Raw genomic sequence first — 6,979 nt, forward strand, 5'->3', positions numbered from 1 at the left:
TATATGTATTGTGTCAGAGACATTTTCCAAACACAGCCTACCGTAGGAGTCTATAAATAATTCCAGTCATAAAACATTGTCATCATCATACAGCAGTTTATTGTTTATTATGTAAAATACATTTGATTTGCATGCATGGGTCTGTTTATAGCAGCTCCTCCTGTGTGTGTGTGTGTGTGTGTGTGTGTGTGTGTGTGTGTGTGTGTGTGTGTGTGTGTGTGTGTGTGTGTGTGTGTGTGTGTGTGTGTGTGTGTGTGTGTGTGTGTGTGTGTCAAATATCATGTTTTATATTTGTGGTGTGTGTATTATCCTCGCCTACTTGCTCTTCAAGGATGTGTCTGTGATGTCAGTAGTGAAGTGGGGATTCTAGGGAAGTGTTTCTTGCCATATGAAGTTGGTGACTCATCCTTGTTCACTCTACCTTGTGACTGTATGAGGGTGCTGACCCATCCTTGTTCACTCTACCTTGTGACACTGCCACATAAAGTGTGTAAAATAATGTATTTCCTGTCCAGGTATGATGAGTATTGAAAGAAAAAATATACACAAGAAACATAACATACTTGGTGATAACAGGGGAATATATTGGTTAAAATATGGTTGAATATTTAACACCTAAATGTAGTGTACGGAAAAAAATGTTTTGTTTTGTGTAATAGTGGAGCGGCTAAATGCTTTTTATTGGCAGAATCTTTCAGTTGATGATAAAAGCGTGAAAATTGGCATGAGCAGTCTCCATGGGTCACTTGACAAGAAAATTGTCCGAGGCAGTTGTAATTTCAAGATGGCGGCCATTTTTCAAGATGGCCGATACCTTAGTGAGCAGTTAAGTGATATGATGGTTTATTTGGTGATACAAGCATGAAAATTGGCATGAATAGTCTCTGTGGGTCACTTGACAATAGGCCACCCACAGCTACTTCACATTTCAACATGGCGGCCATTTTTCAAGATGGCCAACACTTTAGTGGAGCATTTAAGTTATATAATGGTTCATTTGGTGATACAAGCATGAACATTGGCATGAGCAGTCTCTGTGGGTCACTTGACAATAAGCCACCCACAGCTACTTGAAATTTCAAGATGGCGGCCATTTTTCAAGATGGCCACCACCTTAGTGGAGCAGTTAAGCTTAAGATACAAGCATGAAAATTGCCATGAGCCGTCTCAAAAGGTCATTTGACAAGAAACCCCACAACCACCGCTTGAAATTTCAAGATGACTGCCGCCCGCCATGTGGATCTTTAAATGATACCTTTTCTCATAGAAATGTATTGGGTTCCTCAAAAAGCTCTGTCAAGAGAGGTTGTTTGACTGTGTTTTGTCTGACTACTCGCCCACGACCAGTCCAGTTTGGTAAAACCTGTCAGGAGTTGCCTCCCACCGGCATAGCTCTCAGGGTTCACTGAGGTACACAAGCTCCCTTACCACGACAAGGGCGGATTTATTTTTTATTTTTTAACTAACAGCCATTACATGTGTCAAATAAATACTAAGAAATGGGGAAACAAAAAATATGACTAATAAATGAGCACAGTTGTGGTGCTGATTAGCACAGTTGTGGTGCTGAACGGACAGTGCTCCAAAATTATAATTGAGCAATGGCTAATACTGAATGGCAGTAGCCACGGAACCATGACAAACTATACTAAGGAACTAAACTGAAAATATGCTTCACCGTTACGTATGGCAGTGGAAGGCAGTGGAAGCAATGTTACAAAGTAACAACTGAAAATTACACACTAATAGACTGGTGACAAAGTAAAACATGATGCACTGATGTGGCGAGGGGAAGCCGAGCCATAGGCTTACACTTGAAAACACAGAGGACAACGGGGAATAACTCTGGCAAAATAAACATGCAAATAGGTTTTAGCAGGGGCAACTATATAGGCATGTGCAACTGAGTCCATATCTGAAGCACTTACTGTACACCTTCCAGTACATGCCTTGGTGCACCCACATTTGGTCAACTCCCAACAACTCTCCGCAATAGGTGGAAGTGGAGTCCAGAAGACTTTCCACTTCTCGTCCTGTTCCACCCATCCCCAGTCAGATGGGCTTGGCATTTGTGGATGTCGCTTCAATGCCTGTCCCCACACGTATCCAGCCTCATAAGAAGCACGTTTGGCATGCTCTTTGAGTGCTGCTTGAGTTGGTGGGATCAAGTCATAATGTCTTTGCTTTCTGGCAAAGAGATCAAGATGTAGATGCTCTCTTTTGGGCCCTTTCCAGCTCTGTGATGTTGAACCTAAGTTTACAGCTTAAATTATATTTTGCTCTGTTTCTTGTCAATGTGCTTTCTATGCCATCACCTTCATCTAGTCGGGTTAGACTAAGTAAGATAGGTAGAGCATTGATCTTATGAAATAATGGAACATTTCTTGCAATGGTATCATAACCAGTACGATCGTGCTCTCTGTTGAATAAACTCGGCTGAATGAGTTTTTCCTTGGTGACCTGCTGACAAATGAAACATCTGTCCCAGTTAGTTTTCTCAACTGTTATGATGGCTTCTGCCATGTCTGCAGCATAGGCAGAGGCCGAGGGTTTATCCTTTTACCACCTTTTACCAAGCACTTTGATGTATGGGATACAACTAAGTTCGTGCCTTAACCCTACACCTAGTCCGATCGTTCATCCAATGCCATTTAAATCCTGTGCGATCTGTACACCATCCGGTTAACTAAAACCCCATTAACCTTGGCTCGGCTCTCCCGCGCTGGCACAACCTGTCAATTCAGGTGCGGCTATCTAATTGTTTTGGGGTAAATTAGACAGCATTTGGGGTACTAACTTTCAATTAGCTGACATTGAACCCCACTCTGAGTTTAACAGCAGTGATATATCACCAGTGTGCCCTGGTAGTGCGGATATTCACTCTTATCTAATCTATCTATGATCAACAAATCAACACAACTGTATTGTGATGTGTTAAAAGTTGTTCTTTAGCATAATAACAATAATCGTATAATTGTCCTTAATGAAAAAAAACATACATTTCTATGAGAAAATGTATCTTTTGAGGATCCAGGGGGCGGCCATCTTGAAAATAGAAATTTCAAGTGGATGTGAGTGTTTTCTTGTCAAGCAACCCTTAGAAACTGCTCATGCCAATTGTAATGCCTGTATCAACAAATAAACCATTATATAACTTAATTGCTCCACTAAAGTGTTGGCCATCTTGACAAATGGCCGCCATCTTGAAATTTCAAGTAGCTGTGGGTGGCCTATTGTCAAGTGACCCACAGAGACTGCTCATGCCAATTTTCATGCTTGTATCACCAAATAAACCATTATATAACTTAATTGCTCCACTAAAGTGTTGGCCATCTTGAAAAATGGCCGCCATCTTGGAAATTCAAGTAGCTGTGGGTGGTCTATTGTCAAGTGACCCACAGAGACTGCTCATGCCAATTTTCATGCTTGTATCACCAAATAAACCATCATATCACTTAACTGCCCACTAAGGTGTCGGCCATCTTGAAAAATGGCCGCCATCTTGAAATTACAACTGCCTCGGACAATTTTCTTGTCAAGTGACCCGTGGAGACTGCTCATGCCAATTTTCACGCTTTTATCATAAATTGAAAGATCGTAGCACTTAGCTGCTCCGCTATAAGGTGATTATGGCCTTATGATTCATTTTCTGTTGACATGGTTCACCCATAGGGGGAGCTGTGGGGAAAAAGGAACAGGAAGTGAGGTATCAGGAACAGTATAAAAATACAGGAAGTGAGGCGGCCGGGGGTCCCATTTTAGGTATTAAAAAGAGTGTTTGGTGGTGTTTGAGAAAGAGACTCTTGTAAACCTTTAATCAGGAATGAATAAACCAGTGAGCAGTGTGACCGGAGAACTTATGGATCTGAAGGAGAGAAGTTTGGTGGAGGAACATTTCTGAGGGTTTAGCTCTGAAGACAGTCAGAGCTTTTGGACAAAGGAACCCATGTGACCTCCTGACTTGAAGGTTGGGTGAGGATTATATTTTTCCTTTTTATGCAATGCTTTGCCTTTTTATCTGATGACTTTATGGATTATTGGATTCTTGGAAAATAGAAGATCTACAATACTTTTGGATTACTTTTGTGGAACTTTACTTTTTGGAGACATTTTAAAAGAACTTTGTGTTGTGGGACTAAAGATCAGAATTTGATCATTCTTCATTTGTATGTTGAAGTGTACTGATCGTTTAATTTAATTATTATTTTTGTTTGATTAATACTGGGTCAGATAAAATACTGTGTTTAATTTCAAAAGCAACAGTTTTGTTTTATTTGTGGTCTGAAATACAGTTTGTTTACAGTATAAATAATTACTGTAGCAGGTACAGGACCTTTATGTCTTTAATATAACTCAGACTTACAATGTTATGGTTCTGATTGTTTTAGCGTTGCTCATTCCACCATCTTTACAAGTTATACCTCCTTGTAAAGATAACTAATGTTACAGACAGACAGACTAAATAGGGCTTAAGTGGTTAAAGTGAGCTTTAAATTTCTCTAAATATTATAAACTCTCAGGATAGCCTAAGTAGGCCTACAAATATAATTTATGAAAAGGCTACTATAGGCTACAGTGAAGTCGGACTGAATGACTGAAACGTTTTTTCTTTTTTAATTCTCTTGGTGATTATCTGGCACAGTAGTTATGAATTATTAGCAAACTGCACATTTAGACTGAATGTTTCCTTTATCCTCATCTTGCTCTAATGCACGCAACTGTTTCACCAGGTTTTTGTTGTTTCTCATAAGCGTGCATCCGTTGTCTGTCAACAACACAGTATTCTGTGCCTTGACTTCAGTGCACTAACTCTCCCCCACCCGGCCCCCACCCCCTTGCGCTTAAACTACATGCAAAAAGGCTGTTCGCGTGTATCTTTCTCTTCTTGGACGGTGGTTGCTGTGTGCAGATAGGATACTGGCAGCAGCCCTACTGAAGCCAAGCTGTGTTGTTACCATGTATTCTATAGATGTATATACAGATAGGATACTGACAGCCCTACTGAAGCCAAGCTGTGTTGTTACCATGTATTCTATAGATGTATATACAGATAGGATACTGACAGCAGTCCTACTGAAGCCAAGCTGTGTTGTTACCATGTATTCTATAGATGTATATACAGATAGGATACTGACAGCAGTCCTACTGAAGCCAAGCTGTGTTGTTACCATGTATTCTATAGATGTATATACAGATAGGATACTGACAGTCATACTGAAGACAACAAGCTGTGTTTCTTACTGTGTATTGTTACGACCCTGGGGTCTTTGTACCATATATGGACATAGGAACGTAGGTCTGTATTATCTTCTTTTCCCTGGTGTGAGGTGATCTGCTGACAGTGATGTGTGACAGGTGTGTGAGCTGAGGGAGTGGGTACAAACACACTTGTCCGTTTGCTGGCGGAAAACGGGTCGCTACGAAACGGAAGCTCTTGTTCCGGATCCGGCAATTTTGTTATGTATACAAATGTGTTGCGGAAACAGGATGTGCTTTTTCCGGACCGGATCGCGTCCGTTTTATCCGTTTTTTTTTAACATGGGAGTGGATGGGACTTCCGGCCGTTCGTTCCGTCGCGAACGGACATGTCTGTTTGTACCCAGTGAGTGAGTGAATGAGTGAATGAGTGAGAAAGTAGGCGGGGACCAGGATGTGATTGGTCCCAGGCTGGTGTGGGAGGAGGATAAAAGGTCAGCTCTGCTCAGTGCCAGGTGTCCCTCCTCTTCACTCCCAGGACCATAGACATATACAGGTAGACGCCTCCTACGGCTCTGAGGCATTGGTATCACGGGGGCCATTTTAGCGTAGGAAGGCTTCCCTGAAGCTTCCGCGTGTGTCACAGAAGGGGGCGTTCGGTAGGCCAATCAGAGGCAAGTGGGGGCGGGACAACTAGATTCTGACAGGTCTTAGAAAAGACGCACTGTGATTGGCCAGTAGTCAACACGCTGTGAGCGCTGTGATTGGCCAGTAGTCACTTTGAGCGTCTGTTTTCCTACGCTAGAATGGCGGCCGCGATACCAATTGCTCCAACGAACTGCAGAGGCCAATGAGGTATCTAGGTTTCTAATCTCTATGCCCAGGACTGCCAGCAACCAACACCACACACTTTATGTTCTGTGTGTTTCATCCCTGAACGTATGATGTGATTTAAACAACCAACACCTCACACTTTATGTCCTCTGTGTGTTTCATCCCTGAACATATGATGTGACTTAAACAACCAACACCTCACACTTTATGTTCTCTGTGTTTCATCCCTGAACGTATGATGTGATTTAAACAACCAACACCACACACTTTATGTTCTCTGTGTTTCATCCCTGAACATATGATGTGATTGAAACAACCAACACCACACACTTTATGTTCTCTGTGTTTCATCCCTGAACGTATGATGATGTGATTGAAACAGCCGGGTTGTGGTAAGGGTGGGGGGGGGGGTCATTGTTTTGGGTTCCCTTTTTGCTTGTGTTTTGAGGAGTAGAAGTTAGGTTAGTGATTGTGTTTGTCTTTGTTACGTTGGGTAGTTCTAGTTAAGGGTTTATTGTTTAGTTTATTATATCGTAACAATTCACCCACCCTGAAGAAATACAATAAAAAACCCATTGTATGGCTGAAGCCTTGCTTGCTGGTGGTTCCTTAGGACATTTCTTCTCAAAGTGGGGTCCGGGGACCCCCAGGGGTACTTGAGGGGGTTCCAGGGGGTCCCCAGCTATATAATGGACAGGAACTAAATGGACCCTTATGGGTCTGTAACTCTGAGAGTGTACAAATGGAACCAAATGGACCCTATCGGGTCCATTTGTACACTCTCAGAACACAGTTAAATGAAAATTGATTTTACAATATGAATTGGGGTCCCAGAGGTATAAATGCCATTAAATGGGGGTCCGTAGCCCTAATGCATGTCAAACTGGGGGTCCTTGAAATTGAAATGGTTGAGAATCACTGCCAGAGTCCCGTAAAAACCTTTTCTTAT

This window comes from Gymnoscopelus microlampas (genome assembly GCF_963454915.1).
Source record: "Gymnoscopelus microlampas genome assembly, chromosome: 22".
In the NCBI taxonomy this organism is placed as follows: domain Eukaryota; kingdom Metazoa; phylum Chordata; class Actinopteri; order Myctophiformes; family Myctophidae; genus Gymnoscopelus; species Gymnoscopelus microlampas.